The 24,417-nt window shown below is 42.2% G+C and overlaps 1 non-coding gene across 1 annotated transcript; it reads left to right on the top strand.

Moving 5' to 3' along the window:
* The first annotated feature begins 23,852 nt into the window (after window positions 1-23,852).
* LOC122223298 lies at window positions 23,853-23,959 on the top strand. Its single transcript, XR_006204183.1, has one exon. It is a non-coding gene; the product is annotated as a U6 spliceosomal RNA (small nuclear RNA).
* The last annotated feature ends 458 nt before the right edge of the window (window positions 23,960-24,417 follow it).

Genomic DNA, 24,417 nt, shown 5'->3' on the forward strand with positions numbered 1-24,417 from the left:
GATTTTTGACAGCTTTGTTATCATGTGTCTTGGAGAGGGTCTTTTTGAGTTTGTTCGGTGGCCTATGAGCTTCATGAACTTGGATATCCAACTCTCTCCCCAGATTTGGGAATTCTTAGCCATCATTTCCTTAAATAAGTTTTCTGCCCCATTCTCTCTCTCTCCTCCTCCTTCTGGAACTTAAATAATTTGCAAATTATTTATTTTAACGGAATCTATAGGTTCCATAAGATTTCTTCACCTTTTTAAAAAGATTATTTATTTATTTATTTTGGGAGAGAGAGAGCACATGCACAAGTAGGGGAGGGGCAGAAAGAGGGAGAGAGAGAAAATACCAAGCAGGCTCTGCACTGTCAAAGTCGAGCCCAGTTCGGGGCTTGAACTCATGAACCATGAGGTTATGACTTGAGCTGAAGTCAAGCACTTAACCAACTGAGCTACCCAGGTGCCCCAGCTGTCGGTGCTTTCTTATAACTGAGCTTTCTCAAAGTTTTCTTAAAAACAGTTATTTTGAAATCTTTATCGGTTAAATCACCAATCTCTATGTCTTTGGATCTGGCTATGGGAGATTATTGTGATCCTTTGGTGGTGTCACGTTTCCCTAATTTTTCATGTTTCTTGAAGTTTTGCATTGAGCCACATCCTCCAGTCTTTATTAACTGCCTCTGGGAGAGGAATTCCTTCCATCAGCCCTACTAGGCATTTTGAGGCTTTCGCAGAAACTCGGTGGAGACACCTGCTCCGTGTTTCTTGCTCCCCCTTGTGGCAGAATTCTTAAGCGAGTATGCCTTCTTTCTATTCTGAAATGCACGGGGCTGAGAGCACTGATACAGCCTCTCTTTTGTTTTCCCAAAGGTGGTGCTAAAGCTCAAGTTTGTGGTCTCTCCCTGGCCTGTAGATTCCGGCTGGCTTTCTGCACATGCTCACTAAGACGTCTGCCAGACCTTGCTCTCACTGCCACCATCGGGAGCACACGGGGGCTGGCCACGGTGTGAGTGTGTGTGTGTGTGTGTGTGTGTGTGTGGTACACAGAGTGCTGTGGGTGCCCATGGGTCAGTTGGGAGATTCATGAGCAAAGTGTCCCCAGTGGCTTGCGTGCAGGCTCCGTGATGGAGTCTGCAACACAGTTAGTAGATCTGCACCCTTTAATGCCCTCAGGGAGTCACATGTGCTATTCTCCCAGCCTCTTCTTGCCCACCCCCAACTCGCGCAGCTCATGATTCAGTATGCTGGATGCAGTGAGAGAGAGATGAGCTTCTTTGGGAGCATCCCACACAGCTGGGGAAGCCAGGTGCTCATTCACATGCTCTCTTTTCCCCAAGAGAGAAGTCATAAGCTGAGAAGATCTCTCTTGGCCTTAAGTCGTCACCTTGAGGCGGGTATGTGTGTGTGTGTGTGTGTGTGTGTGCAAGTAAAGTCAAAGTGTCTCTCTTCCCTCTACGATGCATCCAAACTCATATTTCTGTTTGCCCTAACAGCGTACTAGAACCCTGGACTTCCATCTGTGGGGGATTGTCTAAGACAGTTTTCCAGGGGCTTCCAGGTCATGACCAAGAGGGGCTGTAGCCAGTTTGTGGCCCCTTGCAGGGTCCACAGCTGAGACCGAGGTGTGTCTGTCTATTACCCAATGCACGGGTGGGTGAGACTCCTCCCAGGTCCCTGGGTGTGTGGTGCTGGATTCCACAGGGTCCACAAAGGCACTTTTTGTCCATGGATGGATGCCAAACTGTTGTTGTTGGGGGCAGGGGGGAGGACACAGATGAGGGACATCTTATTCGGCCATGATGCTGACATTATGGCTTGAATTTTTTAAGCAGACGTAATACTAGTGTTGGCAAAACTTGTTTTTAGTCCTTATTATGTTAATAAAATTTATTCATGTTGTTGATGTTACCATGGTACGTTCATTTTATTCATTTTTTTTCATGTTTTCAAAATCATCGAGGATTCTAAGAGCTTTCCCTTATGAAAATTATATCTATTGACACCATATTAGAATTTAATTTGTGAATCTTAAAATATGTATTAATTGCCTTTAAGATAACAACAATAACCCATTGCATATTACCATAAGCGATTTTATGAAAATAACTGTATTTTTAAAAAACACCAAAAAATTGTATTTTACACAAATTTAATTTTTACAAATCTCCTTAAGGTCTGGCCTAATAGAAGACAACCAGATTCTTATATCTGCTTTGGCATTTAATATGTTGTGATATGTTATTTGGTAGAAATATTTGAAGATAATCTGATTTCGTATAGATTTGTAATTGGAAAAGGAGAAATATTTCAGTAGTCTTTCCAGATCATTGTGGTCGATTTTTTAGGTTAGTTGCAATGCAGAACCTGAAACCATATCAATAAACTTTTAGTAGGCTGTTACATTAAAATCCATTGGTCTGCCTTGCAGTTTGAATGGATTTTTACCCAGGCATGATTTTGTAACACGGGTTTACCTCAGAGACATTGTGGGTTCAGTTCCAGGCCACTACAGCAAAGCTAATATCACAATAAAATGAGTCAAGTGATTTTTTTGGTTTCCCAGTGAGTATAAAAGTTATATTCATTTTTTTTAACGTTTATTTATTTTTGAGAGAGAAAGAGAGTGTGTGAGCAGGGGAGGGGCAGAGAGAGAGGGAGACACAGAATCTGAAGCAGGCTCCAGGCTCTGAGCTGTTGGCACCGAGCCTGATGCAGGGCTCGAACTTATGAACTGCGAGATCATGAGCTGAGCTGAAGTCGGATGCTTAACGGACTGAGCCACCCAGGCGCCCCTTAAAGTTATGTTTAAACCGTACTGTAGTCTACTATGTGTGCAATAGCGTTATGCCTAAAAAAATGCAATGTCCATACCTTAATTAAAAAATACTCTATCACTAAAAAGTGCTAACCGTCATGTGAGCCTTCAGTGAGTCATAATCACTGCTCGCCGATGCTCATAACAAATATAATAAAGAAAAGGCTTGAAATATTGTGGGAATTACCAAAACGTGGCACGGAGACATGAAGTGAGCAAATGCTGTTGGAGAAATGGCGCCCATAGACTTGCTTGACCCAAGGCTGCCGCAAACCTTCAATTTGTGAAAAAAAAAAAAACACAAAAAACCCCCAAAAAACGCAGTAGCTGCAAAGCACAATAAAACGAGGTGCCTGTAATGAGGCTGACGTTAGTACCGTCACCTCAACATAGGACAGCCACGTTATCCAAGGGGAAGCCCGGGGGGGCTGGGGGATGAGAGGTGGCTCCACGACCTGGAGCAGCTGACAATGGTGCCTTCGAGAATTTCCTCTCTTCCAGCTCACAGCAATGCACTGAAGTTTACAGGCACTCGGTTACATGGATCTACGGACTGTGTTATCTCCTTTTCACTTAAATAACCCTCCCAACATGTTGTAAAGTTGGGCCTTCAAAGGGACCTTGGATCACAGATGACACCAGTAAAACCAGTACAATTGAACAAGAACAAAGAGAGGCAAAACCTTATATATCTCTCGTCAACCCACAAGGCTGAAAAACAGCAACCGTTAAAGGATCAGGTCTGACAAAAAGTTAGCCAAAAAGGTTTGAACTTATCAAGAAGACTATGAGAGATGTATTATTTACACACACTATTATTAACTATCAACATCACCTCAAGTATACATTAAACCTTAAGATATCAGCTATCACAGGATAAGGCAAGGCATTTAAATACCTGTGTATGTGTTAGTTTGTTTTTGTATTTTTTATGTTTTTAAACCTTTTTTTTTAAGTTTATTCATTTGTTTTGAGAGAGACAGAGAGAGTGTAAGTCGGGGAGGGGCAGAGAGGTGGAAAGAGAGAGAATCTCTCTCTGAGCAGGCTCTGAGCTGCCAGTGCAGAGCCCAACTCAGAGCTCAAACCCACGAAACCATGAGATCGTGACCTGAGCTGAAATCAAGAGTTGAACGCTTAACCGACTAAGCCACCCAGGGGCCCTTAGAAAAGAGGCATCAGAGATATTCATTTTTCATTAAAAAAAGCTCAAAATATTTTTGCTATCAATAGGAAAATATAAATTATTCAATCTTGATCACATTTGACATCAGCTTATACAAGATGTCATATACAGATTGTTGATTCAAGTTGTTGAACATTTCCTGATGTATTTCCAAGATGACTTCCTAGTCTTACACACACACACACACACACACACAGTAGAAATAGTGAATGAGAGGGGCGCCTGGGTGGCTCAGTCGGTTAAGTGTCCAACTTCGGCTCAGGTCATGATCTCATGGTCCGTGAGTTCGACCCCACATCGGGCTCTGTGCTGACAGCTCAGAGTCTGAAGGCTGCTTCGGATTCTGTGTCTCCCTCCTCTCTGAACCTCTCCCGTTCATTCTCTGTCTCTCTGTCCCAAAAATAAATAAACATTTTTTAAAAATTAAAAAAAAAAAGAAATAGTGAATGAGAATTAATGCTAGGGTGTTCTGAGTACCTCACATCTGATTTATCATTATGAGACAAAAGAATGGCTGTATTCAACTCTCAAAATTTGGTGCCAATATTATGTCCAATAATATACTTAGAACACACATTTATTTTTATTTATTTAAAAAAAAATTTTTTTAACGTTTATTTATTTTTGAGACAGAGAGAGACAGAGCATGAACAGGGGAGGGGCAGAGAGAGAGGGAGACACAGAATCTGAAACAGGATCCAGGCTCTGAACTGTCAGCACAGAGCCCGACGCGGGGCTCGAACTCACGGACCGCGAGATCGTGACCTGAGCCGAAGTCGGCCGCTTAACCGACTGAGCCACCCAGGCGCCCCAAGAACATACATTTAGCATACGATTTATAATTAAGTGTATATTTGTATTAAGTGTATGATTCAGTGCCAGACCATGAGCAGAAAGTGCTAACGGTGAAGATTATATTGCTGATTTGAAGAGCAATCAGAAATTACCTGAATTAATTTTAAATTCTCCCTTTTTATAAAGGCGAAATGGAAAGTCATTCTGTTGCAATTTTTTAATTTTTTAAAAATGTTTTATTTACTTTTTTAAGACAGAGAGAGACAGAGCATGAGTGGGGATGGGGCAGAGAGAGAGGGAGACACAGAATCTGAAGCAGGCTCCAGGCTCTGAGCTGTGAGCACAGCTCACAGTTCGAGCGGGGCTCGAACTCAGAACTGTGAGATTGTGACCCGAGTGGAAGTTGGACGCCTGACCAACTGAACCACCCAAGCGTCCCATTCTGTTTCATTTTTTAGGATCTACAACCAGAAACCAAATTTATCTGTTAGGTAAATTACATACTTAAGAACAGCTTAAATCTCAGAGTCATGAAATATCTTAACACCTTTCATATTTGGCCCAAATAAAATATTTTGCTGTTCATTGAGCTGATCAGCTCAGTTTAATACGACCAGATATCGCCTCTTCCTCCTATTCAGCCTGCCAGGGCAGGAATGATTGCCTTCTCCTTGAGTGATGCTCATAACCCTGCACACCTAAATGTAGCGTGGCGCTGTCCACAAGGAGCCATAGTCATGGTTCCTATTGCTGTGCGACTGACTACATGAAATTCTTCAAAGGGTGAATCCACTTTTCGCTTTTTTCCTGCCCCTCTCAGAGTGACTGACATATGGTGGACAAAGCAAAGTATTTATCAAATTATTGTATTTTACTGAACTACCTGTACCATTTCCGAACGTTAGATCTCAAAGGGTATATATTTCATATTTAGGTGTGATGCTCCAGCCCATCTGCCAAGTGATCTGTAAGACGGTGAGTTTTAAGTGGGGCTCAGAGTAAGAGCAGATTCTATAGTGGGTCCAGGCTGTGGCTCTGGCCTGTGACCCAACAGGTTCAATGGTACTCAAAGTTTTATGGAACAAGAAAGTCCCAGTAAGAAAATCACAGCATAATCTCATAGAGTTTTGAAGCAAGCAAAGCTGTGTCTTTTTGAGCTAGTAACTAGCCTTCCTTTGAGAAGAAGACCGTGGCATGCCTCAAGGACTTCATAGAGTCTGAACGCTTCACTGCGTGTTTGGTTCCACGGAAAAACAACTCCAAGATGGAGATGCATCCATCTGTCCTAAATAGGATAAACTCTTGTTTTGCTGTATCCATTTGTCTTCCCTGCCCACCAGGGTTTTGCCAGTATGTCATCTGTGGAGTTAGAGAAAATCTTATTTATCATCATTAAATCCCATACACTTATTTTTTTACCGAAGTACTCACTTCATAGCAGTAGAAATGCATCAATAGGCTCTTGTCGATGAAATTCACTGGTTTGATCACACAGGCCATCACCCAGAAGCAGGTGCCCTGTTAAACAGAGAATCACTTGCTTACGACTATTTTTTTGGTGTCTACTCAGAGACAGCACCTGCAAGGTTGAAATGCTGCCTTAAAGGGTCTGGGAACTGAGATGTAAAATTGGGAGTGGCCCCTCTCACTTTAGACCTGAAGATCTCTTGTTTCCCGTTCCCAAACCTTGGGTTCTGCTGGCTTCATGATCTAGGCCCTCAAGAAAAGTATTTTCCCTTCAGGAGATTCCATAATGGTTCCATAAACTTGAAGTTGAGTTGAATTGACAGGCTGAGAAAGGAGAACTGCACTGTGTGGGGTGATTGGTACCAATTGTGAAGGGAAAATAATTTTTCCACTACACATCTGGTGTAGGAAGAATCATATCTGCAACCAAGGGGAGTCACTGTGGTGCCACTTAGAATAGAGAAACAGGGGGCACCTGGGTGGCTCAGTCGGTTAAGCGTCCGACTTCAGCTCAGGTCACGATCTCGCGGTCTGTGAGTTCGAGCCCTGCGTCGGGCTCTGGGCTGATGGCTCAGAGCCTGGAGCCTGCTTCCAATTCTGTGTCTCCCTCTCTCTCTGCCCCTCCCCCGTTCGTGCTCTGTCTCTCTCTGTCCCAAAAATAAATAAACGTTAAAAAAAAAAAAAAGAATAGAGAAACAGTTACAGAATAATAATTGCATGTCCAATACTAAAGGTCAATTAAAGACTGAAGTTACCCAATAAAGCCACGGAATAACAAGGACTCAGGTCATTCATGTGTGAAGGCATTTTTCACGAAGTAAATAATCACAACTAGCGAAGGCACTGAGGGCCAGGGTAAGATGGAATGGGTGGTGGAATAAAATATCAATGATAAAATGGTATGTGATCGGTGATGGCCTTGTGACCAGGTATAGAAATGAGAACTGAAAGATCAGTACATACTTTTTGGTTTGTATTAACCATTGATATCTCTTTCCCCCCATTCCTCTTCCCTTGGTATTTTATATGAGGAATGTTGTTGGTGCTTAGTTTCACAATGAATTCACTAGACCATGACAAGCCACATCCAAACTAAATGGGGAGGACTGAAATGCTCCCAGAGATCTTAGACCCAACGTGACTATGATGACTAGTGGGATTTGCAAGTCCTCTCATTGGAGGGAAGGAGAAAGCAAGTGTAGGAGATAGGCGTTTCAAATATGAAGTTGTGAGATATGGTGGGGGGGGGGGGTCGGTGAGAATGGATACTGCATAGTAAAAGGGGTAGACTGTGCTAGTCCTTGATCTGTTTCCATTGGATCCATTCCATCCAGATCCTCTTCCCCTGCTCTGCTCTGTACCCCAAAACTGATCCCTGAAGACTCTGTTTCCCAGACCCCTAGGTGGGTCTGGCCAATGAGAGGGTCTGGAAAGAGATATGAGGTGGGAGAAAGGGAGAATCCAGAGTCTTTCTCCCTACCCTTCTTAACCTCTAATGGCATCTCCAGAAGTAGCTGAACTTCCTCCATGGTTGTGGCTCCCATAGGAAAGATACACCACGATTCTGGCTTCACCTTGTGACCCTGCCCTTAGGCTCCGCTTCCACTGCCATTTCCCTCTCTCCTTTCACTGAACAGTGGTAGTGCCTTCTTGCTGTTGCTAATCTTTGGGTTAATTTCCTGTTTGATTTCTCAGAGTTCCTATCACCTAATGCAGCGCAGCCAATTCCCTGCATTAAATTCCTTCTGTTTCAAGTTCTCTTGTGCAGTTTCTACTTCTTAATTAGATCCTGACAGGTTAACTGTCCAAGAAGAGGGAACTGGTTAGAGAATGATAATAATCACCATAGTTTATTTTTATTAAGACCTTACTAAGATCCAGACCCTGTGCTGGAGACTTTGCATGCATTAATTCATTTCATCCTCTTGATAATTCTCAAAGGTAAGTCCTCTTTATCTCCATTTTATAGAGAGAGGGCACAACTTGCTTGAGGTTACACAGTCAACAGCGCAAGTGAGACTTGAACACAAGTCTGTGTAACACCAAATTCGTACTTCTCATAGTCATTCATCACCACAATGCATATCGTACAAACATCAAGACAATATTTAAGAAAATAAATATATAGAAAATTCCCGTGATACAATATTGTTTTTAAAAGTAAGATAGAAGGGCGGGGCACCTGGGTGACTCAGTTGGTTAAGCGTCTGACTTCAGCTCAGGTCATGATCTCGCAGTTCGTGAGTTCAAGCACTAAGCTGGGCTCTGTGTTGACAGCTCAGAGCCTGGAGCCTGCTTCAGATTCTGTCTCCCTCTCTCTCTGCTCCTCCCCTGCTCATGTTCTGTCTCTCTCTGTCTCAAAGATAAACAAACACTAAAAAAAACCCAAACAAACCATTTTAAAAATAAGATAGAGGGGCACCTGGCTGACTCAGTCAGAAGAGCACGTGACTCTCGATCTCAGGGTTGTGAGTTCGAGCCCACACTGAGTGTAGAGATTACTAAAAAAATAAACAAACTTTTTAAAAAGATAGCTCACTGTGTAGAATCCTAAGAGCTTTTAATTTTTAAAAAAAATTTTAAGTTTATTTATTTATTTTGAGAGGGAGAGCAAGTCGGGTAGGGGCAGGGAGAGAAAGGGAGGAGGGAACCCCAAGCAGGCTCTGTGCTGTCAGTGCAGAGCCCGACTCCGGGCTTGAATTTCAGAACCATGAGATCATGACCTGAGCCAAAATGGAGAGTCAGATACTTAACTGACTGAGCCACCCAGGCACCCCCTAAGAGGTTTTTTAAATCTAATATATATTTATCTCATAAATGATACTAGATAGAGGCACCTGGGTTAAGAGACTTCAGTTCAGGTCACGATCTTGTGGTTGGTGGGTTCGAGCCCCACGTCAAGACTCTGTGCTGACGCCTCAGAACCTGCTTCAGATTCTGTGTCTTCCTCTCTCTCTGCCCCTCCCCCACTCGTGCTCTGTGTCTCTCTCTCAAAAGTGAATAAACGTTAAAAAAAATTGTTTTAATCAATAAAAGATACTGGATAGGCCCCAAACAATCTATTTCTGGGTGGTGGAATCGCAGCTCATGTTTATTGTCTTCTGTATGCACCTGTATACTTTTTTGAATTGTTCCCACTTTTATAAATGATGTGCATGTGGATCAGTCAGAATTGGGTGTGACACCTCCCAGACTTCATCAAAGACTCAGACTCATGTTCTCTTGTGGGTCCATCAGCCTTGGGAGACCACCTTAGGGTCTTCCCATTCTCATGCCAGCCGCAGGAGAGAGGAAGGGAGCTTTTTCCACCCTGTTGAAGGAGACTCCCCAGAAATGCCGTCTACTTCTGTTTCCATTGCATTGGTCAGAACTTAGTCATAGGGTCACTTGAGGCTACAAAGGAGATAGTAAATGCAGCCATTCAGCTGAGCACCAACGTGGGTTCTGTTAGTGGAGGACGGATATGCAGGCAGTTGGCATTCTCTTCCACAAACCATTATCATCAATATAAAGTAAAAAATAAATTATGTTGCTTGTATTGCTCAATTCTACGTGGTATCTAACTAACAAGGTACCATTTATATCCAGATAGTCATGCTTGAGCTGTTGGCCTTTACACAGGGTATAGTATACGGGGAAGTGATTTTTTTTTTTTAAATAAAACTTAACTTTGGAATAATTGTAGACTTAACAGAAAACTTGCACATATAGTTCAGAGAATTCCTTGTTTAACCAGTTTCAGTTTCCTCACATATTAGCTTCTTGATTACCACGGTGCATTTGTCATAACTAGAAAGGCAACGTCATCATTACAGAAACTCCAGATTTTATCAGATCTCACCAGCTTTCCCATTAGTGTCCTTTCTGTTCCAGGATCTAGTCCAGCATCCCACATCACATTAGTTATCATATCTCCTTAGTCTCCTCTGATCTGGGATGGTTTCTCAAGTCTTTTTGTTTATGTGTTTATTTGTTTGTTTTCGAATAATCTTGACAGTTTTGAAGCGTGCAGGTATTTGTAGAATGTCCCACAGTCTGGGTTTGCCACATGCTTTCTCATGGTTAGACTGGAGATACAGGCGTTGGGGTGAAGCACAGAGGTGAAGTGCCTTACTCATCACATCTTACCAGGAGGTACCTGATATCTACCTGGCATCATGGATGATGTTAACCTTCATCACTTGATTAAGGTGTTTGCAAGGCTTCTAATACTGTAAGATTATTATTTTTTTCCGTTCCTATACTCTACTCTTTGGAAGTGAGTCACTACATGCAGGCCATAGTTGGAGTAAGAGATAGTGTATCTACATAGATTATTTGGGACTCTTCTTTAAAGAAGTTGCCTCTTCTCAGTAGGGGAGTGCATTTTTGAGGCTCACAATGTATTGCTTTTGCCTCAAGACAATGAACAAATGATGAGAATATCTTATAGGCACCTTGGGGAAGAAACGACCTGTGAGTTCAAGTTAAATACAGTTTGTCTGCTTAAATACACAGCTGGAGATCACATTAACGATTATTTTTAAAAAGGACAAAAAGCTGGTTTGTAGAGTACAAAACTCTCTCAGTGTTTGGTTTGCTGAGTTTGAGGCGGGTATGTTCAGTAGACATTTGGATATTCTGATGTGGGTTCTGGGGAGAGGAAGGAGTTTAAGAGACAGATTAGGAAATCCCTAGAGTGGGTGTGGGGGGATCAGGAAGGCCTCAAGAGTGCTTAAGGTCTTTAGAAAAGAGCATGAAGAGTGAAATTGAGTGGCAAAAGGGAAAAAGGAAAGGATACAAGGGTTCCCCAGACACACACTCTACTGGCAGACCCAGGGCAGGCGAAGGCACACCTCCATTACACTGTGAAGCAAGACCACATTTATTGGCAGGAATGAAGCATGGATGGATGGAAATCAGTCTGCACCCAATCTCAAACCAAATGTGCTAAAAAAAAAAAAAAAAGGATTTCTTAATGGCTATGCTGATGGATTATACCAAGCATGACTTCTTTCTATTTCCCTGAATCCTTGTGGTAAGATCTCCATGAAAGATTAAAACCAAGGAAAGATGGATGTCTTTTTCTTAACTTTAAAAAGCTCAGGTATATGTTCTGATTATATATTACATCTGTTCAACATAGAAAATAAATAAAATTTAGAAACAAGCAGTAAAAATTACTCATGATCCCAGCCCACAAAATAATTAGCTACAACTAAAAGTTTTATATATGACTATATACACAGATACACACACACACACACACACACACACACATATCATAATATATTTACATGGTGGAAAAATTAGAAATGATAGCTAATTGTGTATAAAAATTAAAGTCAAATACATAGCCTCCTGGAGGTTTTTATTAATTAAAAAAAAGTTGTTTTAATTTTTATTTTTAGAGAGAAAGAGAGCAAGCAAGTGGGGGAGAGGGGCAGAGGAGAGAGAGAGAGAGAGAGAGAGAGACAAGGAGAGAGAGAATCTTAAGCAGGCTTCACCCTTAGCACAGAGCCCCACACAGGAATCAATTCCACAACCCTGGGATCATGACCTGAGCTGAAACCAAGAGTCAGATGCTCAACCAACTGAGCCACTCAGGTGCCCCATTTTCCTAGAGCTTTTTTTTTCTTTTTTCTTTTTAGTTTATTTATTTATTTTGAAAGAGGGAGAGAGTAGGGGAGGGGCAGAGAGAGAGGGAGAGAGAAAACCCTAAGCAAGCTCTATGCTGTCAGCTAGCAGCCTGACATGGGCTTGATCTCACAACTATGAGATCATGACCTGAGCCAGAATCAAGAGTTGGATGCTTAACCAACTGAGCCACCTGGGCACTACATCTCCTGGAGTTTTTTTTGTAGTACCTATGTTTGTATATCTCTTTTTTAACCAAGAGCTGGAATCATACTATACACATTGTTCTATAATTCTCCTCTGAAAATATGTTATCATTAATTATTATTATTAATTATTATTATTGAAATGTATTATTATTATTAATTATTATTTATTGAAATGTATACTTCTAGGGAGGTACCATTATCCCCATTTTACGGATTAAGAAATTGAGGATGACAGACATTAAACAAATTATGTTCTAGAGCAATTGTAATCAAGTCTTATAGAATTCAAACTCATGCACTTAATCTATGTCTATTAATCTAAGTAAATCCCCACTTAGAATACTGTTTTAAAGTTAATTGTTCAATTTATTAAAGTTACAAACGTAAAATCCCAGTTCAATTTACAATGTAAATCATTCTCTTATTTTCCTTATAAATGCAGAAAATTTTAATAATTATTAATAAGGAGCTTGTATGAATTTTGGTTCCTCTTATAAATGTAATTAAATGCTTTAATTATTTCAAGTTAAATTTTGAAATTTAATATAGTCAGTTTCCTTTTTAAGTATTTCAATATCTGACTTACAGAGAAACCTCTCCAAAGTATCTATTTGCAAATTCAATCAATTAAATATAAATATGATGAGTCAAAATGCCTTTAATTTTTCCCATACTGCTTATAAAATAAATGAGATTTAAACATTAAATGACAAGCTTAAACCAATTATTCAAGTACACATTATAAGTTAGAATTGCAAACCTAGCATGCTAAATTCTATCAAACAGTACAAACTCCTAAAGTGCCGGACAGAAATAAATTCATTAAGACATAAATATTAACACGGCTTGTTTGATTTACCTCTTCATCTTTATAGTTAATTCTAAATACCCTTGAATCAAAACATATTTATCTAGCTCCAGTTCATGTAATGGGATAGCGGCCTGTAGTAGATTAACTCTCTTGCCGATAACAATTATAAATCCTGGACAAAATATAAAAAACAACTGTGTGAAGGCACAGGAGAGCAACCCAAAGTAGGGAGAGATGGGAAGGATATTATCCTTGAAAAAGGGAAGCTCCTGTGTGATGTACACATTGAATCAGATTTTCCCCAGAAGACAGTTCCAGTTCTGGAAGTGATCTAGACACAATGGAAATTGAAGGATGGGGAGTCCCAGAAAGAAAAAAAAAGCCACGAAAGAAAAAGATCTGAATTTTTCATGTAAATTTCCCTTAAATCCTTGACTGATTCCTAAGGTACGTATGCATGTAACAAAGCTCCAAGAAATCCAGCAAAAAGAAGGAGGTCAGGGTCACTTGGTGGCTCAGTCAGTTGAGTGTCCATCTTTGGCTCAGATCATGATCTCATGGTTCCTGGGTTCTAGCCCCACATGGGGTTTTGCTCTGACAGCATGGAGCCTGGTTCAGATTCTCTGTCTCCCTCTCTCTCTTCTCTTCCCCCACTCTCTCTCTCTCTCTCTCTTTCTCTCTCTGTCTGTTTCTCTCTCTCTATCTCAAAAATAAATAAACATTAGAAAAAAAAAAAAGGAGGCTAAGGAACTTAGCTGAGATTTTAGCAGTTGCCTAGGACTCGGGAGTTTAAGTTTGGCATTGAAGTCCAACCAAAAGAGAGAAATTTGTTAAATGGCTTGGGCTTTCCACCGACAAAACAGAAGAGCCACACTTTATGAGTAAAGACCACATCTGAGGACCACAGGCCAAACTGAATACAGCTACCCTAACAAGGGCCAAAATGAATCCCCCAAGAATCAAGGTAATTTGCCAGTAATTTAACTGCTGCCATAGTAGAATATAATACTCTTTACAAGAAGATCACTCAACCCAGAGTTTCTACAGCGTATTATTCACAATGCCCAATATGCAATAAGAAAATTATTAAACATGTGAAGAAGCAAAAAATGTGACCTGGAATTAAGAGGTAGTAGCAGCAGACCCACAGGTGACTCGTATGTTGGAATTGGCTGACAAAGACCTTGAAATTGGTACAATAAATATGATAGAGAACCTATAAGAAAACATGGGCAAATGGGTGAACAGATAGGGAATTTCAATGGAGAAATGAGAAAAATTTTTTTAAAGAATCAGAAATTCTAGGATTCTAGAAATTCTAGATGCATAACCCAAATGTAATCATGAGAAAATACCAAAATATCCTTCAGTAATGACAAGACAACTCTCAGTTCAAGACATTCTCAGATGAAGGAAGACTACAAGAAGTTGTTACCAGAAGATTGACCCTAACATAGTAGATAAAGAAAGTTCTAGGGGTGCCTTTTTGGCTCAGTCGGTTAGGCAACAAACTCTTGGTTTAGGCTCAGGTCATGATCTCACGGTTTGTGAGTTTCAGCCCCACAAGGGGCTCTGCACTGACAACATGGAGCCTGCTTGGGATTCTCTCTCCCTTTTTCTCTGCCCCTCCCCTGCTCTCATTCACTCTTTCTCTCTCAAAATAAATAAATAAATTTATTTTTTTTCCAACATTTTTTATTTATTTTTGGGACAGAGAGAGACAGAGCATGAACGGGGGAGGGGCAGAGAGAGAGGGAGACACAGAATCGGAAACAGGCTCCAGGCTCCGAGCCATCAGCCCAGAGCCTGACGCGGGGCTCGAACTCACGGACCGCGAGATCGTGACCTGGCTGAAGTCGGACGCTTAACCGACTGCGCCACCCAGGCGCTCAAAATAAATAAATAAATTTAAAAACAAACCAGAAAACGGGGTACCTGGGTGGCTCAGTCAGTTAAGTGTCTGACTCTTGATCTCAGCTCAGGTCATGATCTCACAATTCGTGGGTTCGAGTCCTGCATTGGGCTCTGCACTGACAGCATGGGGCCTGCTTGGGATTCTCCCTCTCCCTCTTTCTGCCCCTCCCCCGCTCACTCTTTCTCTCAAAAATAAATAAATATTTTTTAAAAAAATTTTAATAGAAAGAAATCCTGCTGTATGTGACAATGTAAACAAATTTGGAGAACACTATGCTAAGTGAAATAAGCCAGTCACAGAAGGACAAACACTGCTTGATTCCACTCATCTGAAGAAACTAAAATAAACTCATAGGGACGGAAAGCTGAATGGTGGTTGCCAGGAACAGGAAGGAGGGGAATAAAGAGCTCTTATTCAACCAGTGAAGCAAGATGAATCAGTTCTAGAGATCTGCTATATAATATCATGCCTATAACAATACTGTGTTATATTCTTAAAAATTTGTTAAGAGAGTAGATCTCACATTAAATGTTCTCACCATGGGGCGTTTGGGTGGCTCAGCTGGTTAAGCATCTGACTCTTGATTTCAGCTCAGGTCATGATCTCACGGTTTGTGAGTTTGAGGCCCGCATCAGGCTCTGTGCACTGACAGCTAGGAGCCTGCTCGGGATTCTCTCCCTCCCTCTCTCTCTGTTCCTCCCCTGCTTGTGCTCTCTCTCTCTCTCTCTCTCTCAAAATAAATAAATAAACTTAAAAAAAATAAAGTGTTTTTTAAAAAAATGTTCTCACACAATAAAACAAACAGAAAGTCATTCCATCAACAACAACAAAGCAATGGTAAGAAGGTTGTACTGAAAAGCGTGGATTTTTAACAATAAATGAATCTAGTACTCTGGGAAAGAAAAAACCCAGCATAGGTTAAGTCACATAAAGTTCTAATGTTCAAGGAAAAGCCTGAGAGACAGCACCTTGGCAAGGTTCCAGGATCCAAAATCAACACACAAAAGTCCATCACATTTTAATATACTAGCAACAAACATGTGCAAAACAGGGGCGCCTGGGTGGCTTGGTCAGTTAAGCGTCCGACTTCGGCTCAGGTCATGATCTCACGGTTCGTGAGTTCGAGCCCCGCGTCGGGCTCTGTGCTGACAGCTCAGAGCCTGGAGCCTGTTTCAGATTCTGTGTCTCCCTCTCTCTCTGCTCCTCCCCTGTTCATGCTCTGTCTCTCTCTGTCTCAAAAATAAATAAACGTTAAAAAAAAAAACAAACATGTGCAAAACAAAATTTAAAACACAAGGCCACTTATAATCCCCGCAAAACAAGTGGAATACCTAGATCTGAATCTAACACAATGTGTACACGATCTGTAGCTGGTTATTGCATCTGAATCTAACACAACGTGTACACGATCTGAAGCTGGGCTTCAGTTGGTGCCATTATTGATGATTTTCACTTTGATTGTTTGATTAAAGTGTTGTCTCTCAGGCTTTTCAACCACAAAGGTACTTCTTTAAAATTTTTTTTAAAAATTGTATATGGTAAAATGTGTTTTTGGGTGCGCAGTCCGGTGAGTTTTGACAAATATGTGGAGTCATGTAACCACCACCAGGGGCTAGATACAGAACAATTTTGTCCCTCCAGAAAATACTGCTTTACGCTGCCCCTTTTCGGTCAAGTCTACCCTCCACTCCTAACACCTACCAATCACTGACCTGTACTCCATCCTGTAGTTTTGCCCTTTCCATAATGTCATATAAGTGGAATTCTGCAGTATGTATAATAGCTAAGGTTATTCTATTGCCCTTTGCAACTCATATTCACGGGGAAGTAATATTAAACTATATAATATCCTGTTCTTCATCATACTTGCTATTTATTTATTCACCTGTTTATAGCAGTATGAACTCATGGTTTCCTGACTGATTAGATGGTCATAATCCATTGCGATCATTATGTGTTTTGAGGCTCGAATTGTCCCTGATTTGACTAATGAGAGTCCTTCAAGCTGGTATCTATGTCCCCTGACATATCCCCAACATTTTTGAGTACTTCCTGGCTTTCCAGCATAAGATAGCTCAGGCTCACCTGTGCTCATCCCTGTGGGGATGTGCCTCGTTACAGGTCCTTTCAGTAGACAGAGCAAGAGAACAGGCACATGTGTGTGCATGTACATATGTATGTATATGGTATAAACATAAGCTTGTGTTTCCACCCATATTTATTTCTATCTGTATCTATTGATAGCCAGAAGCTCATACCAATACCTTGAATTCCAGTCTGACATCACAGCATTCAAATTGTATCCTTTTCCATATTTGTAACTCTTTTCTGACAGTGAGAAGCATGGCTCCATCATCCCTAATATGTTTAGTTATTTGGTGTATAACCAATTTCACATCACTGCCACCAACCCCTCACTCATGCAAAATTCCCATCTGGGCTTCAGCTTCTCACATTGGACGAGCCCACTGCATAAGCACTCGTCCTTACCCTGCTTGGGATCCGACATCCAATACCAGGCTGGCCTTCTAGATGGATGCCCTTCTTTCTCCTGGGAGGGTTCTGACACCCCACTCGGGGCCTCCTGAGTGCCCCCATCCTGCTCAGTATCTGACAACCCCCGATAGCCCTTGTCTCTATGGGGATCTCCTCTTCACCTTGCTTGGGCTTTGAGTCTCCAGCATGGGCCACCCCGACTTGTGAATGCACTTCCTATGCCAGTCTGCCCCTCCCCTGCCACATGACTATCCTTCTCACACTGTGCTGGGCATCTCTGTTATGCAATACCCTTCTTATGGTGTTTTTTTTTTTTTTTTTAAGTTTATTTTGAGAGAGAGAGAGAGCAAGCAGGGCTTCGAAGGGCATAGAGAGAGGGAGAGAGGGAATCCCAAGCAGGCTCCCCACTGTCAGCACAGAGCCCAATGTGGGGGCTTGAACTCACGAACCATGAGATCCTGACCTGTGCTGAAATCAAGAGTCGGATGCTTAACCCACTGAGCCACCCAGGAGCCCCTCTTCTGGTGTTCTGGCTCCTGTACTCTGCCTTGGGCCACCCGCCCACATGGATGCCCTCCTCATCCTGGCAGACAGAGAGATTCAGACAGACCACCTTGGTCGAGTTGAAGCTGGTCTATGTCCACCCCTTAGAGCAATGACCATCCATGAGTCTCAGCAGGAGGGCCTGGGTTTTACCTTGGTGGATTTTAAATTCCCATATTTGTCTCCTTTGGCAAGATTGCCAAAATCTCTGCTTAGCTTTTTAGCCCCTTAGCAACTGCCTGTTAATTTTCTTGGCGTCTCATGAGTTCAATTTAGGTGTCAACAAATGTCTGGAGATGGGATTATAAATACAATCTCAGGCTCGCTTCTTTGTATTTCCCTTTTTTCTGGGGTCTTCACGCCTCAAATCCTGGCTACCTTACGATAGCCCTGTACTCCCACTTTTGCCTCCACAACCTGCTAAGTTTGCTGCAGGTGCTACGCTGCTGCTTTGCAGTCTCTATCGCCAGAACCGCGAACTGGCAACGCACCTCGAGGGGGAACGTTACTAAAAGTGTAGGTCCCAGTCGCTGCGCTTCTCCCGGCTTTAGGATGTTGTTCCTCCAGGCGCCAGCGGGCTTGCTTACCCTCCAATGCAGTCACAAAGCAGCTTTTTAATAAAGAAATAATTAATTAATTAATAACGTTTATTTATTTACTTCCAGAGAGGGAGAGACAGAACGCGTGCCCGCATGCACGCATTGGAGAGCCGCAGAGAGAAGCCTAAGCAGGCTCCGTGCTGTGGGGGCGGTGGGGGAGGGGGGCTCAATCTCATGAGATGTGGGATCATGACCCGAGCCAAAATCAGGAGTCACCCAGGCGCCCCCAAAAGCAGCTTTTTTTAAAAATGTGGTTTTCGTAGCGCTTCTCAGCAGAATAAATCTGATACCAGCTACTCTGTCCTAGCTGGAAGCGGACGTCTACCTTTGGTTTTTGTGTTTGCGCTTTTTGTTTCTTGTTCCTTCGAGTTGGTAAGTCGCTAGTGTCCCGTGTCATTTCAGGGGAAAGGACGGGAGAGTGTGTAGACCGCCAGCCACCCTTCTAGAGTAATTCCCTCTTTAGGTGCTGGAGGAAAGTAGATGTATTCTGTTCCTCTCTAGAAAGAACATGAAACCAGCCATCCTATCAGATTCGGGTTCTCTGTACCCTGAAGGGCTCAGATGTGAGTGGAAAATGTTGTTCTCAGTACAGAGCCCATTTCTTCCTTTCATCGAGGCTGTATTATAAAATGTAGAAATTTCAAGCTGGAGTTAACAAAATGAGAGCATATTTTAAATGTTTGTGCATAACGAACATGACCTTTTTCAAAATACAAAACATGTGATTCTTTACAGTTTGTTATTTGTTAGATACCCAGAAGGATTGTAAGGCTATTAATTAACAATGCTCTATCAGCACTGGTATCCAGTAAAGGGCCACAAATTTAAAATCATAAGAAAAACAACTCCTCCCCCCCCCCCCCCCCCATTCTTGTCAGTGTACCTTGTAAGTAGAGATATCATCACATTGTGATATAACATCCACGTTGTAAATGTGAGTGCCGTTCTGTGAAATGTGAATCCCTGGCGACGACAGGCTCTAACGGGAGGAACTGTACCAGAGAAACGCAAATTAAACAGAAAGGTCTAACTGAGGCCTTGCCCCTAGGCATAAACTCTGAAAGAAAAGGATGAAGGTATAAAAAAAAATTGCCAGCTTTAAGAGTGTTTTAGTAGGGGCGCCTGGGTGGCTCAGTCCGTTAAGAGTCCCACTTTGGCGCAGGTCATGATCTCGTGGGCCATGAGTTCGAGCCCCGCGTCGGGCTCTGTGCTGACAGCTCGGAGCCTGGAGCCTGCTTTGGATTCTGTGTCTCCTTCTCTCTCTGGCCCTCCCCACCTCTTTTCCTCTCTCTCTCTCAAAAATAAAATTGAAAAAATAATAAAAAAATAAAAGTCTTTTACCAGACTTGTCTTCACACCAGAATGCAAGAAGGTAGTTATGCACTAACTTCTATGTCTCATTTTGAGCCACCCCAATTGTTGCAAGACAGTGCAGCCTGGCAGGCAGGGTATGGACTCTGGGCAGGACCAAGGTCTAAATCTCAGCTCTACCCCCCATGCACTAACTGTGCGACCCCCAGCAGTTTCACCAATAGGGGGTTTGTTTCGCCAAAAGAAACAAGAAACTGATAACCATCTTGCAGGGTTGGAAGAATGAGATAAGACAATGGTACGTGAAAGCACTTGGAGAATTAGTGACTAATTTTAGTGACTATTTTCAAAGATGGTTTAAGATTTCAATGATTGCTAAGACATTGAACACCCTGTCTGCATTATCTGCTCCACATAGAGGGTACTCTCGTTTTCTACAATGGCTGGCAAAAATTTAATTCAGTAGTCCAGTTGGGTGAGAATGGCTGTACATAATACACGTGTAAATAGTTTTCATGAGCACGAAATGATAAAGATCTAGAAGACTCTAGCATTATCCTGGTTGGATCTCTTCATTTGGTAGATGAGGAAACCGAGGTCCAGGAGGTGAAGGGCCTTGCCCTTAGGTGTCTTCCTTCATTACTGGCAGAGCCAGACTGGCATACGGTGGGAGGGGGAGGGCAGACCCCTGACCCCCCTTTCTTCCCACTGTGTCCACACGGATCCTGGTTTACTTGGAGGCCTAGGGTCCCACAGGCACTTTCTCTCTTCTGCCTTATTCTAATGGCCAAAGCAAGTCACACGGCCAGCCCAGATTCAAGGCTGGGGAAGTGGGGTCCATCTCTCGACAGGAGGAGCGGCAAAGTCACGTTGCAGCAGGCGTGGATACACAACAGGGTAAAAAACTAAGAATAGCACAAGGGGCAAATATCTTCCAAGGCCCTGATCTTCGCTCTGTCCAAAAGTAGCCATGAGTCTCACACATATGTTTTTAAGTGTAAGAATTATGCATGTCTTCGGACTTTGTAGGCATCTGTGAACTGTGGAGAAGGCTTCCGGGGGCAGGGGAAGGGGGCAATTCTATACCTGAGTGCCCACTGCAGCCCCATGCAGGGGGCTGAGGCCAGTGTGAGGCAACAAACTGCAGCACTCAGTGATCTGGCCCTGCGGGCTCACAAGCAAGGTAAGATACCCTTGGGGACGGTCACGAGAGTGAATGGCAGTGGACAACAGGCAACTCAGTGTGGTCACAAGGGGTGAGAGTAGCTTGCTGGCAGGCAGGACAGCTAAGCTTCCTTGAAAGACTTGAAATTTATACCAGAAAGGGAAAGGCAGCTAGGACTTAACTTGCCAGATAGAGGGAGGGGAGCATAGAGGGGATATAGAGGGAGGGGAGCATAGAGATAGAGGGGAGATAGAAAGTGCAACATCAAGGGCAAGCCTGGGCTACTGGGGGAAGGTGGATGGCATTCAAGATGGGAAGACGGGGTTAAGCCAGATAACAGAAACCTTCCATCCAGGATGGCTGGAAGGATGCTGCACCTACAGGAGCATCAGTCTGTGAGGCGGGGACGTGGAAGAGGAGGACAGATCTGGTAGTGTCTGTGAGGCAGGTAGTGGCTGTGAGAAACTGCATCAGCCCAGGTGCTGGTGCATTAAGGTCTGGGTGGTAGAAACCTAAGAGGAAAATAACTAAGGCTGGCTTGGCGGGAGAATTTGGAACATTTATGTCCCTTGCATCCAGATACTCTGGGTAAACTGCATTATAAGGTAATTTAGTGTTTAATGACTTTGAATGTGTATGTATAAAATTGGAGGTTCTTCCCCCCCCCCCCCCACGGTTATTTCCACTCTTTTACCCTAAATACAAAAATATTAGTCACGTGGTTGGTTAACAGAATTTTTCGGCTTATTTTTTTTCATCCCTGAAAAAATTTCTAGTGCAAAAGCAAATCAAATGTATATAATTAGGAAAAAGTTTTGTATTTGACACTGCTCATTTGTAGCACTTAAAACCAGTTCTGTTTAGACTCAGTATTTCAGTATTTATACTCTAGGCCTGTACTGTCCAACTTATATGTGTATGAAATGTGGTCAGTCCAAATTGAAATGTGCGAGAAGTGCAAATTATATACCAATTTCAAAGGCAGTACAATAAAACAATGTAAAATGTCTTTTTAATAATTTTTATATCGATTACTTAGTGAAATTATAATGTTTTGAATGTATTGGGTTAAGTAAAATATATTGTTAAAGTGAATTTTGCCTACTTCTTTTTACTTTTTTTTTTAACATGACTATTAAAAAAAGTAAAATTATACATGGGTTTACATTTGTGGCTCACATTATATTTCCATTGGGCAGTGCTATTTAAAAAGCTCCATTTGTCTGGAAATGTTATGTTATAGTGGCCCATACTGCAGTTAATGACATTAACAGGTGGAAAGGGTTTGCATGCTCAGTGAAATGAGAAGTTGTCTGTACATTTCTCTTTTCTTCCATGCTGAATCTGTGATTTAGTGATAAATCATAAAAATATCTTGAAGCACATGCTGTATTACATACTTTCAAGGGCAGCCATTTCTGTGATTATGATTTCTTTTCCCATAGGGGAGGGAATACAAAAGAGATTTGCCATGAAAATTTCCATTTGTTAACAAGTTTTAATAATAAGTATTTTAGATTATCACCAAAGCGTGATAATGTGCCTCCCTAATTTTAACACCAGTTTGCAAAATCTACATGCAGCCAGCAATAGACCCTTACTGAACAGGTGTGAAGTTTTGTTGTTGCTGCTATTGTTTAATTAGGTCTCTTAAGTGTCTTTTTGGTTTATTTTTGAGACAGAAAGTGAGCTGGGGGGTGGGGGGGGGCGGCAGAGAGAGGGGAACAGAGGGTCTCTGAGCCCAAGTCAGATGCTCAACAGGCTGAGCCCCCCAGGTGCTCCTCGGTTGTTTTGTTTTGTTTTGTTTGTAAAGTTTATTTATTTATTTTGAGAGAGACAGGGGCAGCGTGAGTCAGGGAGGAACACAGAGAAAGGTAGAAAATCCCAAGCAGGCTCTGCACTGACAGCACGGAGCCTGATGCCGGGCTCTACCCCACAAACCGTGAGATCATGATCAGAGCCAAAACCAAGAGTTGGAGGCTCAACCAACTGAGTGCCCCCAGGGGCTCCCCAGGCGCCCCTCCTCAGTGTCTTTTAATCTACAGCAGTCCCTTTGCTGCTGTTGCTTCTTTCCTTTTTTTTTTTTTTTTAAATGGCCTTAACTTTTTGAAGATTTTAGGTGAACTGTCTTAGAGAATAGTCCCACTATCTGCTGAATTCCTGGAAAATGAAGATCAGGTCTAGAGAAGGCTGATTACATTCAGGCCACACATTTTAGTAAGAATAATAGCTGATGTTGTATACTTACTACTGCGTCATATTCGGAAGCACAGAGGTCAAGTTTTTCTACCATTCATGATGTTTAAACTGACCGCATGTTTAAAGTAGTAATTGCCAGATTTCTCCACTGCAAAGGTGTATGTTTCCGTTTGTAATTAAAAGTAATCTGGGAGATGCCACCATGTGAATGTTCGGTTTCCTAATAGTTGTTCACTTAATGGTTCTAGCACCTATTACCGAACCCTTGCTTGAACCAATTATTTCGTTAGGAGTTGCAAAATGGTGATTTCTAAATTCTCTAATTCCTTTTACGTCTATTAGCTGGGACTCCTCTATAAAGAATCACTGTTTTCTCTCTTTCTCTCCCTTTCTATTGCCATGAATTCATGGATTGTTATTTATGCCATATTTTACAATCAAGTGTAGTCCTTACTCATTTTGATGCTCAATCTGTCCCCAATTTGGCCAGTGTCCTTTAGACAGGCCGCATCCCTGTTTAAGCACTTCCTTGCTTAATATCCCAGGCTCACTTTGTCCTTTCTCCACCACAGATCAGGTTTCTTTTAGTGAAGAAACATAGAAGCCAAGATCCGGACATTAGGTATGCTCAGGGCACAAGGCCTCTCAATGAATAGTTGTTTTAAATTGAGATGTAATTCACATACCATAAAATTACCCCTTAAAAAGCGAATAATTCAAAATGCATATCGAAACCACAATGAGTGCTCCCTTCAGCAGCACACATACTAAAACTGGAACAATACAGAGCAGATTGGTATGGCCCCTGCACAAAGATGACACACAAATTTGTGAACTGTAAAAAAAAAAAAAAAAATTCACGGCGAGATACCATTTTACATCTGTTAGGATGGCTATCATAAGAGGGGCACCTGGGTGGCTCAGTCGGTGACTGAGCTGGGTGACTTCAGCTCAGGTCATGATCTCTCCACTTGTGGGTTTGAGCCCCACATCGGGCTCTGTGCTGACAGCTCGGAGCTTGGAGTCTGCTTCTGATTCTGTGTCTCCCTCTCTCTGCCCCTCCCCAACTCATGCTCTGTCTCTCTCCCTCTCTCTGTCAAAAATAAATAAACGTTAAAAAAAATTAAAAACAGAACCTCCATATGACCCAGCAATTCCAGTCTTAGGTATATACTCCTAAGTATTGAAAGCAGGGTGTTGCGGGGGGGGGGGGGGGGGAGGCATTTAAACAACCATGTTCATCATAGCATTATTCACAAGACCCAGAGAATGGAAGAAACCTAAGTGTTTGTCAACAGATGAAGGGAT

Source organism: Panthera leo, chromosome B3 (genome assembly GCF_018350215.1).
Source record: "Panthera leo isolate Ple1 chromosome B3, P.leo_Ple1_pat1.1, whole genome shotgun sequence".
In the NCBI taxonomy this organism is placed as follows: domain Eukaryota; kingdom Metazoa; phylum Chordata; class Mammalia; order Carnivora; family Felidae; genus Panthera; species Panthera leo.